General features: G+C 42.4%; 1 protein-coding gene across 3 annotated transcripts in view; it reads left to right on the top strand.

Moving 5' to 3' along the window:
- The first annotated feature begins 1,472 nt into the window (after positions 1-1,472).
- RALGAPB (Ral GTPase activating protein non-catalytic subunit beta) overlaps positions 1,473-11,908 on the top strand; it is a 100,860-nt gene continuing 90,424 nt past the window's right edge. For 2 of the 3 annotated variants that reach the window (XM_032604290.1, XM_032604292.1), the window contains exon 1: positions 1,473-1,714. The gene's annotated coding sequence lies outside the window, so the exon portion shown is untranslated. Of the gene's footprint in view, positions 1,715-5,850; positions 5,955-11,908 lie in introns of all 3 variants that reach the window. The other variant, XM_032604291.1, reaches the window with a different exon arrangement.

Below are 11,908 nucleotides of genomic sequence, written 5' to 3'. Positions count from 1 at the left end.
CAGTCCAGGGTTTGTGCAGCTGCTTGAGTATGACCTAAGGTACCAGGCTTCTTTTGTCCTTTTATTTCATCTTCCTTAGCACAATCCTCCTCATGGTCTCAAGATGATTGCTGCACCTCCGGGTGTTGTGCCTTAATTCCAAGCATGAAGTAGGGGAAGGGTGAAGGTCACAAACTTCTCCAAAGAGTTCCTTTTTATTCTGGAAGGGAAGCTGTCCCTTGGGACTTCTGCCTACATCTTATTGGCCAGGACTTTGTCTTATTGCCACTTCTAGCTGCAAGGGAAGGTGGGAACTGTGTGCTTTGCTTTCCAGCCTCTGTAGTTTGGAAAGGCAAGGGATAAGTGATTGGAATAAATATTGAGAGCCTCTTACAACATGTGCCCCACTGCGTTTAATTGAAATGTATTGCTTCGATCCACAAAGTATCCTGGATATAGCCTGTTCTTGTCCTGGAACATTCTTCCTTTTCCTTTTCTCTCCTCTAGTTACTTTCCTGGGTATGTATGTGTGTGTGGGGGGGGGAGGAGACAAAATATTGAGGAAACACTCTTTTTTTTTTTTTTCCCATGAGGGTACCAGTTCCCTTGTCACTCCTTCCTCCATGGTCTCTTCTAACTGAGGGTAAGGAGGAGGAGTCAGCATCTTCTTTGCTCTGTTCTGCTCTTTTCAGGCACCGTGACTTCAGCACTACTATCCTGATCCCTTCCTCTCTGAATATCAAGGACAGTCTCAAGGCCAGGTTCTCCCTCCTCTTTCTCGGCCCAAGTTTCCTCCTTTACACTCCCAAGGGACTTGAGCTGTATCTCTCTAATGGTATTTATCATTTTCTTCGTTGAAGTTGAAACCAAATGATTGGAAGTGGTACTGTTTACGAAATGTGTGGTGCATTGTAGGTGCTCAAACCGGTAGCTCTTGCTATTATTACTACTATTAATAATGTCTTATCGCCTATATCAGACTCAGCTCCTTAATGACAGGCTCTGAATCTGATGTCCGATTCATCTTTGTAACACACATCTGGCCTGGAACTGAACATTGCTCATAATGCTATCAATATAAGGGGGCGGCGGGTAAAGGACATTTCAAAGGAAGGGTGCTGTAATGGTGTGAGAAATTCCTAGAACCTGAGTGGGAGCCAGAATCTTGCAGAGAAGACCCTTACTCCATCCGCATCAAAAACAGGCAGAGTCCCAACTGTTTCATAGGGACGCATGTGGACCGCCTCCACGCCTGTATTGCGATGATGTAGGCGAGTCCGTCACTTCACCCCTCCTGCTCCTCCGGAAAGGGAGGCGGGACTATGCCCCGCGCGCGGTGACCTGGGATAGCTGCGCACGCGCAGCTTCCGGCTCCGTGTCTTGGGAATTATTTGACGCCACCGCCTCGGCCCCACACAAGTCTCTGATCAGGCGCGCCGCGCACGCGCAGTGATCCTCTAGGCTCGGGGAGTTATTTGACGCTGCCGCCCCTGGCAGTCGGAAGTTCCTGAGCAGAGCCCAGCCGGCCGGCCCGAGTGGCCTTCGTCGACCCGGGCGCCCTGGGAGAGTCGCTGACGGGTGGACGGAGCGACCGCTTGAGGACAGCCGGCCGGGGCAGCGAAAGCGCCGGGCCTATGGCGCGGGTGGCGTGAGGCGGAAGGCCGAGTGCGGCCGGCGGCGGCGGCGGCGGCGGCGGCGCCCGCCCCAGCAATGCGGGCCCCGCCCGTCGCCTCAGGTAACCGGGCGGCCCTCCCCGTCGCGACCGGACCCTCCCCTCTCCTCCCCTCCAGGCGGTCTAGGGATGGCTAAGCCTTGTTTCTCGGCCTCGGTGGCTCCAGGGGCCCTTCGGAAGAGCATCTCATTTTGGGGGGGGACCCACGGGGTCCGTGGGAGCTTGGTTGTGGAGTCGGCGGCTTCTGTCGGGTCTGTTCAAACCCGAGGTGGCCCTTGAGAGCTGCCCCGGCCGGGCGAAGCTCTTTCCTGGCAGCCTGGGGGAGGGGGCGGGTCTGGAGCGGAGCTAGACAACTCTGGCGAAGAATCTGCTCCGGCAGAAAGGTTGGTCGAGTGGCTGTCGCTCTATGGGGACGATGCTGCCCGTTGCACGGTGACTGTCGGAGGAGGAAGAGTTAATAATGAGAATAAACAGCTAGCCCTTGTTAAGCGCTTACTATACGCCGGCCATTGTGCCAGACCATTACGTCCACCCCGTCTAACTTCACAACAGTCCGATAAGGGAGGATGATTATCCCCATCTTACTGAGGAGGCAACTGAGGCCCTGAATGGTTAGGTGACTGCTTTGCCCAAGGTCACGGAGCTGGTAAATTTGACTCGAGATTCAAGTTGTTGACAATTAGGTCAGTGGCTCTCCAACTTCGCTGCACGTAGAAATCACCTGGGGCAGCTTTTAAAGATTCCTGATGCCCACGTAGCAGAGCCAGGCCAATTAAATCACCGTGTTTGGGAGTGGGGTCGGTGGGGGAAGCCAGACAGCAGTATTTCTTGAAGATCCCCACATGACTTCAGTGTGCAGCAAAGTTTGGGAACTGCTACTGTAGATAATTCTGCATCTCAGTAAAACGTTTCAGTGTTTCTCCAGTTTAAGTGTGTAAGAGAATTTTCTGGGAGTTTGTTTAAAATGCAGTTTCCACCCGCAGAGATCTTTTCATTAGGCCCACGGACTACTACACCTTGTGAAAGCCTGTTGGGGGTGGGAAGTAACTTTCTCTGCAGGATTTGTGAGTCAGCTGGACCTTTTAAAGTGCGTGCATCTCATGCAAAACTGTTAGTTTGCAATTTTCCTGGATACACAGTACTCACGGTTATAGTGTCACTGATCTCTGGGTCTTGTTTGAATATGCTGTTCTCTGCCTAGTCTGTCCTCTGTGCTTTCTCCCTGCTCCGCCCAGACACACACACTTCTGCTGTTTCTTACACACATGCATGTAGCCTTTTCTTCCCATCTCTGGCTGTGTAACTCCCAGCATTCAAGAAGCCTCTGTGACCCTCACACCTCTCACTCTCAACCACCTTGGGTCTTTCCTGTTTGCTCTTTAGCATCATCATAATGGAATTTACCAGTGATTTTACTGTGTTCTATTTCTGTGTTTTATTAGATTGTGAGCAACTGAGCCATGTTTTCTCATCTCTGTATTCCTCCCAGTTCTTTGACATAGAGACTCACAAAGGTTTTACTGAATGGAATGTTTGTGTCCCTTTTATGTCACAGACTGCATGCTGCAAACCGATTCTTCTCTATTTCCACCTTTGCAAAAGGTGTTTGGTAGTTTTTGCTCTACAGAGTTTTGTGCTTTTTGCTTGAAAATACTCTAGTTAGGTTTGTTAACTTTTCATTCAGCAGTTAAATAAACACATTGAATTATTACAACTGGCGAGACACTAGGGAAGACTATGTGCAGTCAACATTGGTTGATTTTTTTTTAATTTAATGACTTCTTACCATATGGTGTCATATAGTAAGATTTCATGATGTTTTCTTTTTTTTTAAATTTTATTTATTTATTTATTTATGGCTGTGTTGGGTCTTCGTTTCTGTGCGAGGGCTTTCTCTAGTTGCGGCAAGTGGGGGCCACTCTTCATCGCGGTGCATGAGCCTCTCACTATCGCGGCCTCTCTTGTTGCGGAGCACAGGCTCCAGACGCGCAGGCTCAGTAATTGTGGCTCACGGGCCTAGTTGCTCCACGGCATGTGGGATCCTCCCAGACCAGGGCTCGAACCCGTGTCCCCCACATTGGCAGGCAGACCCTCAACCACTGCGCCACCAGGGAAGCCTGGTTGATTTTTAATATCTAGTTTTATCACAGTCAGATACAATCAGTTCTGTAGTGGAAACCTTTTTATTGCCCTTAGGCCTTTGCATGTGTTCCCTACTAAACACTGTGCCATCCAAACTAGTGTTTAGTTGTCATCCACTAAATGTTGTTACCTTGCTGGTACTTGGTAAATACTAGTAGATGGAAGTGCTGTTGGTAGTAGTTCATCCTGTTACCAGGAGAGATGACTTAAGAAGTACTTAATAAAGATTAAAACCTTGATGTCAGAGGAATTGACAAACTTAGTATAGATTTATTACAGAATGCCTGAACTGCTGTTGCCCAACATTATTTACAAATTATAAAGGAAGGCAGCCTGGTAGTTCAGATTATATTTGTTCTTGGCTGGTCTTAAAACCATGTAAGGTTTATAAAAGTGAGTGAGTGAGTATGCGTGTGAAGGTCATTATGAAGAGGCTTTTGGACAATAAATATTTTCTATAGTAGTTAAATATGGTAAAGTATGTGGACTGAATAAGAAACACATTTCACGTAATGACATTCTTTACATCATACAGATTGTTATAGAAAGAGTTTTCTTGGTTCTGTTTTGTACTGTTTACTCAAATTTTAGGCTAAGGCTAATGTAGAAACTGATGGGATAATTTATGTTAAATTCAGATACTCAAGAAACTTGCCCTTGTTTCTCTGATCAGATATGGGCAGAGTATCCAGTTCTGGCCTCAGCACATGGAAGAAACTCAATCTTCAAGCCTGAGGTTTAAGTCTCTAGTTTGATCCCCCAGAAAAGGTGGAAAACTGCACATGCTCAGTTAAAGACCAAAAATGACTCTAATCATGATAGCCTGAGCCCTAGAAATGGATTCTTTTTAATTTGAGGTACCCATCAGTGTTAGCAGATGTGTTCCCTGACATGTGTAAAGGGCTTTTTGATAGAATACATGATTTTCTTTGGTGCAAGACGATTAAACGTTTTAGAATTAAGGTACATGGAGTTTGAGTTTTAGATGCAGAAAATAGGTAGCTTGCCCAAGACTACATGGTTGGCTGTAGCACATCTAAGAATAGAATGCAGGTCTCCTTTCTCTGGACTCAGTATCCCCTTCCACCCTCATGCCCCTCATGTGAGAGGATGTCTTGTTTCTTATTGTTGTTGTTGTGTGTGTGTGTGTGTGTTGGGGATGGGGGAAGTGGCCAGAGTAGTCTGCTATGTTTGAGATATTAAGTTAGATATATAATGAGTGCTTGTAGTATGACATGTACTTTGCTATATAAACTGGGGATATTAAGATAAATAAGACACAGCCCCTTTCCTTCAGGAATCTCTAGTCTAGTCAGGGTTGTAATAAAAGTAAAAGTATAGTATCTAAGGCAGCTCTGTCAAATAGAAATTTCTACAATGATGGAACTGTTCTATATCTGCACTGTCCAATGTGGTAGCAGTTAACCACATGTGATATTGAGGACTTGAAATGTGACTAGTTTAAGGAACTGAATTTATAATTTAATTTAAATTTAAGTAACGTGGTTATGGCTGCTGTGTTAGAGCAAGTCTGAGGCATAAAAGATGAGAACTGTGGTGGGGGTGGGAGCAGGCAGGGTATCCATACTTTTTTGGACAGACTAGCAAAAACTACCTGTTTTCACTTTTGGGGAGGAATGCAGGCAAAACCTGTCTCCTTTTCTTGTAACTCAGGGGTTTGATAGGCTCCTTAACAGAATCTGGTGCACAGGTGAATACATTCCTTTTTGGCCAAGCTTGATTGATATTTGCCTTGGGGGTCAATAGGACTACAACAGAAATATGAAATATGTTCCTTTTGCCTTTATTAGTTATTAGGTTATATGGATGACCTTGAATGCACTTATGCACCTTAAAATCCAGCATTTATTTACTCAGTTCATTTATTCAGTGTTTTGGCACCCTGTACCCTATTTTTCCTAAGAGAAACAAGGCATGCCTGATAGTGTGTACCTTGCATTTGTACAGCTCAAAGTATGTTGACTTACGTTGTTTTATTTGATCCTTTTCCTAAGTCACTTTAGCTAGGTACTGCAGGTATTCTCCCTGTTTTACAGGTGAGGAAACTATGACAAAGAAATGCCAAGTGACTTGTCCAAGGTCATATGGTGAGGTACGGGAGTCAGAACAAAAGAAGGAGCGTTGGACTTCGAGGCAAGAGGTGGAGTTTCTTGTCCCAGCTCTACTGTTACTTGATGTGACCCTGAGCAAGTTGTAGAGGCTAGTGACATCTGTCTTGCTTAAATTTCTAGGCTTGTTATTGAACTGAAATGAAATAATGTGAAAGCTCTTTGAAAATGATTATGCAAAGGTACATTGTTATCAAGCAAGATCTGCAATTGTTTTTCTGTTGTAGGATGCCACCTTCGTAACTCATCACGTCAGTTACCATGTTGAATACTGCTGTATCATGGATTTATTCACCATGGATTTCTCTTGTCTTCTTCACTATGAAACTTTCTTTTGGGCAGCCATTGTGTTCTATTCATATCTGCCTCCCTACACGTTAGGACAATACCTGACACATAGCAGGTGTTTAATAAATGTTTGTTTAATGAAATGACTGATGTACGAATTTACAAAGTTAAAAAAAACCTGTTCTCTGTAATTAGATTTGAAGCTCCTTGGGAGCAAGGATGATGTTTATTCATTATTATAGTCCCTGTGCTTGGTGTATAGAAGGCATGTAATAAATATTGGCTGAGTTAATTGATGTAATTAATGCCAAGCTGTGGTCTTAGTGTGTCTACCACTGCATTGATCATTTTGGTAGTTTGTCAATTAGACCAAACCTTCATGTTACTTTGTGGTAGTACCTACAAGTCATAAACTGTTACCCAGCACACAGTGACCTGATAGTAGAAACATCCAGAGATTACCTAGAAAATGGATACATGCAGAGTTAGGAAGGCGATTAAGTGATCTGCAGGGTAGCACTGTCATCTTTGCTTTCCTCCTATCACTTCTGGAGTATTGAAAGTGGAGACTTCTCTGCTCGCAGCTCAAGTTGATAGCCAACAGAGCCTAGCTGGGAAGGAGACTCATAGGATCCTAACACAGCAGTCAAAGCTCTCAACCATCTGACTTCAGTATCTCACCACAGTGCCCAACCCTCCCTGCAATGTTCCCATCCTTCCTGCCCTCCCCTTTCTCAATATATTAGAGACACTGGAGTCTGCTTTCCTGCTGTCCCTTCAGCCTGTCTTAGATACTTCCGTCAAATTTCTTTAATAGGAATTCACTTCCTTTTGTATTATTCCTATGATAAAGTTAAACTTTCTCTCATTCTCTGCCCTCAGTTTTTACTAAGTTAATTTCAAATCTCCAATCTGATGATTCATAGTATTCTTCCTCCATAAGAGCTATCGTTTGTTGATTGCTTACTATGGACTAGATAGGACCAAATATCTTACATGTCTTGATTCTCTAATCACAACTCCAAAGTAGGCTGTTACCCTACTGTTATCTCCATTTAACAGATGAGGATGCTCAGACACAGAGATAGAGCAACTTTTGCAGGATTTTCCAACTTGCAGGTGGTGGAACTGGGATTTGAATCTAAGAAGTCTAGTTCCAGAGTCCTGGCTCTTAACCAGTCTCCTATTTGTTTTCATGCTTCTCATCTCTGTGTTTAATGGCTACATTATAGTATATAGAGTTAATATGCCCTAATTGTGAAGGTATTCCATTATCGATGGACAGTTAAATTCTGATCACTTCCCCATCTTATGTGCAATTCACTACAGTGAATGAATGCCTTGTGCATTTTTCTATTGAGTTGTTTATCAGGATAAATTAAGTGTTATTACTGGGTCAAAGCACCTGATATTACTATGTCTCCCACTATGTATTGGCAAAACATTCGTGCTATCCTTGGGTGAATGGTTAGAAAAGTGGCATTAGGCTGAGGTGCCTTACAAGTGTGTCAATTTATCGGCAGGATAGAGCTACAAACAGTTCCATGGCAAGTGGACTAGGCAATCAAGGCCCATCAGGGTTTTGCCATGGTGCTATCCTGTAAGGTTGATGCACATACGAACATCTTTGCCCAGGAGGACCTAGACTGTGAAACAATTCTGGTTCTTGAAACTACAGATGTTCTCTGGTGCTATCCTGTAAGGTTGATGCACATACGAACATCTTTGCCCAGGAGGACCTAGACTGTGAAACAATTCTGGTTCTTGAAACTACAGATGTTCTCTGAGATCTCTGGGTTGCTTTGGACAGCCTGAGCTGCAACAGCAAGAGGAGGTTCTTATTTGCGTGTTTAAGTCTAGGCTGGCCAATGACAAAACTGGACCCAACGGGACTTACCCTGCCAAATCTGTGACATTACACTCTGCCCTCATCTTCTTTTTTCCTAAGAGCAACAAACATGAAACAAAATGAAGTTATAGGACTTCCATAGTTGGGTTATAAGCCCAGACCCTGGAGCAGAGGTGGGTTAGGGTGACTTTCAGGGCTGCAATGGCTCATTCATAGTGTATGCCTCCCTACCTTCCCTCCACAAGAATCATGCTAATTCAGTTACCGAAACTAGCATATGCCTTTATCTTTGATCAGAGGCGTAAATTGACCCATAGATGAGTTCTTTTTAGCTTACATCCTGTTTTTTTTTTTTAAACTTGAATTAGTTGCCAACATTTAAAGAGTGGACTTCACAGAGATGTCCAGATTTTCTGTGTCTCTTGAAAAACTGGATTATCAGACAGCACTGGGGTCTACATTCCTTCAAGGTGATAGTTGGCTAGGGCTGAGTAGTGATTGTGTCCTTTAAAGAGAACCTTAATTCTCTAATTTGCCCCAATGTGCACCCTACCCACTTTACCCCATGTTTGGTTTCCTAGACTGGAGGTTTTCATCCTTCCCAGACCTAATATTGGTAATGACTGCTTCAGTATCCTGAAATTAACAGATAATATATAACCTACCAACACGTAGAATTAAAAAAAAATCTGTGAAACTAACAATAACAAATGAAAACCATAAATTACTATCCTTCCAATAAAATTGGTATTTCGGTAAAAATGCTCAGGTAGAGCTATACTAGAGGACATAACAAAATGGTCAGATGCTTGTGTCTACTTATAACTTGAGAAGTAAGATAGTAATATGGCACTTTATATTTGACATTTTGAAATAAGGGCTAAGTAAGTAGCATGTAGTTCTTGTGATTGTGTTCCTGACAGCAGCGTGTGGTATTAACAACTCAGACACCACAAAAGGTATGGCCTTTGGTGATGTGATTGTTCTGAAATGGTGAACAATTCTTGGTATGGTAAGGTTCCAAACATAAAAAAGTTGAATCTTTCCTCGGTTTGCATGGTTAATTGTGTTACTGGAAAATTAAGTGTATATTAAAATAGCACAAAATATTTTGTATTTATGAGTAAAATGAAGTTAGATTTTTAGCCTTAGACAATTAAGAACAGAATGATTTTCTGGCAGACATTAGAAAGTCAGGTGAAATGTAGCAAAATTATTCATTGTGCAGGACTGTCACCTGGGTTACAGGATGTCTAGATATCCTGGATCTGCCCATAAATACCAGTAACATGCCCCAGTTGTTGCGTTAACCAAAAGTGCACTTAATATTTCCAAACTACCCTGGGGGGGCAGTCCTTTTTTTTTTTAATTGAAAATCATTGCCCTAAACTCTTGAATGTGTCCTGTTGGCCTTACCTCCTAAATCAGAGTGAGTTTTTATCACTCATTTTGCTAGTTTAATATTTACAAAATGATGCCTTAGTTACTTAACTTTGTGTTTCTTTGATTTTTTTTTTATGTTTGTTTCCAGTGTTCATTTTCTCTTCATTGTTTAATTTGCCTCTGCAGTTGACCCTTTCTGTTAGTGGGTTCTGCGTTTGCAGATTCAACCAACCATGAATCAAAGATATTTGGGGAAAAAAAATCCAGAAAGTTCCAAAAAGAAAAACCTGAATTTGCTGTATGTAGGCAGCTATTTACACGGCATTTATATTGTACTTACAACTATTTACATAGCATTTACATTGTATTAGGTATTATAAATAATCTAGAGATGATTTAAAGTATATGGGAGGATGTGCATAGGTTATATGCCACATACTTTTATATAAGGGACTTGAGCATCTGTGATTTTGGTATTGTTGGAGGGTCCTCGAACCAGTTCCCTGTGGATACCAAGGGACAACTGTAATTATAAGGTACATCTTTGTCTTATTATTTTTTGTCTTTTATGTATTCTGTTGAAATTTAGCAGCTGTATTTTTCTGTTACATGTGTTAAATATTTTAGTTCAACTTTTTCTCTCGGTCTTAGTTGCAGTATCTGGGCTCTTTAGTTGGGGCACGTGGCGTCTTTAGTTGCAACATGCGGACTTCTTAGTTGTGGCATGCATGCAGGATCTGATTCCTGGACCAGGGTTTGAAACCAGGCCCCCTGCATTGGGAGCGCAGAGTCTTACCCACTGGGCCACCAGGGAAGTCCCTACCTTACATGTTTCTTGAAGCATTTATTTCATTTTCTTCCATGTAATCATTTAAACATTGATAGATTTGAAGAATTTAAATCTCTTACATTTAAAAACTTTTTAAAAATTTTAAGAAGAATTTAAGAGCTATTAATCCTGTTTTGATTGGTCTTTCATAGTGTTTTTTTCAAGAAAGATACTCCTGTCTTTACTTCAGAATTGGGAAGGGTGGTAGCTGTTTCTTAAAAATGCAAATTCCCAGGCCCTAACCCAGACCTACAGAATTGAGCTTTTTAGGGATGGAGTTTTGAAATCTACATTTTAAACCAAAGGGCCCCCCCCCCCCAGTGATTCTTATGTATACAGTGGAGTTTGAGACCTAGCTTGTCTTTTTTTTTTTTTTCTTAAAACATATTTTTCCCTCCAACAATGTATTATCCGAAATGGCCGCTAAATATTATTTAAATATTCCTTGAATATTTGAAAACCATCCAACTACTTTTTTATACTAATAAATAGCTTAAAGCAAATGGACATTTTCAATTTTTATATGTATACAACATGCAAAATTTTGGACTTCCTTCAGTGGCATAAAGGGAACACCTTCTAACATCTTCCTTTTTCCCATTGATAAACCTTGGCATTCTGAAACATTCAGTATTCACTGTGTGCCAAGGACTTCTCAAAGATTCAGGAAGTGAGGCTTCCCCTCAAAAAAGGTTGACACACTTGTGGTGAAGATATCTTTACAAAGCTAACGAATAACCAGACGTGAAGCTTAATATGAATAGCCTGTAGTAGGCACTCAGCTGGTGAAGAGCGGTGACTGGAGGAGTCAAAAAAAGTTTTACCAAAGAGGACATTTGAGCTGTGCTTTGAAGTGTGAAGACTTCGTAAGGTGGAAAGAGGTGGGGAACAGCATGAGCAGTAATACAGGGTATGAACAAACTTGTCGGTTTTGAGCAGTCATCAGTAGTTCTTTGGGTCATAGCTTGGAGGATGGGGTGGGAAAGTGGCCATAGAAGGTAAAACTGGGAACGTGGATAAGCAATTTCAATTAGAATTTTAGGCAAGGTTTTTTTCTTTAATTGGATAAAGTCATCATAACTTTTATATAAAAGAGTAAATGCCTGAGAGTAGCTGATAAAGTTTTGAAAAAGAGTAGTCAAAGTAAAGGGGGCTTCCTTTTCAGATGTTAAAACATTCTATAAAGCCACTGAATTTAAATCATTATGGCTGGACTTCCTTGGTGGCATAGTGGTTAAGAATCCGCCAATGCAGGGGACGTGGGTTCTAGCCCAGGTCCCGGAAGATCCCACATGCTGCGGAGCAACCAAGCCTGTGCGCCACAACTACTGAGGCTGCACTCTACAGCCCATGAGCCACAACTACTGAAGCCCGCGTGCCTAGAGCCCGTGCTCCGCAACAAGAGAAGCCACCACAATGAGAAGCCCGTGCACCATAACAAAGAGTAGCCCCCGCTCGCCACAACTAGAAAAAGCCCGCACGCAGCAACAAAGACCCAATGCAGCCAAAAATAAAAATTAATTTTTAAAAATCGATATGGCGTTAGCATAGGAATAGACAAATAGTTGAACAGAACAGATTTGTAAATAGATTCCTATATAAATGAGAGTCTAATATATGACAAAATTGGTATTTCA

The sequence above is a fragment of the Phocoena sinus genome, chromosome 15 (genome assembly GCF_008692025.1).
Source record: "Phocoena sinus isolate mPhoSin1 chromosome 15, mPhoSin1.pri, whole genome shotgun sequence".
Lineage (NCBI taxonomy): Eukaryota > Metazoa > Chordata > Mammalia > Artiodactyla > Phocoenidae > Phocoena > Phocoena sinus.
The sequence above is the reverse complement of the archived record's forward strand: the minus strand, read 5'-3'. Positions and strand labels throughout refer to the sequence as shown.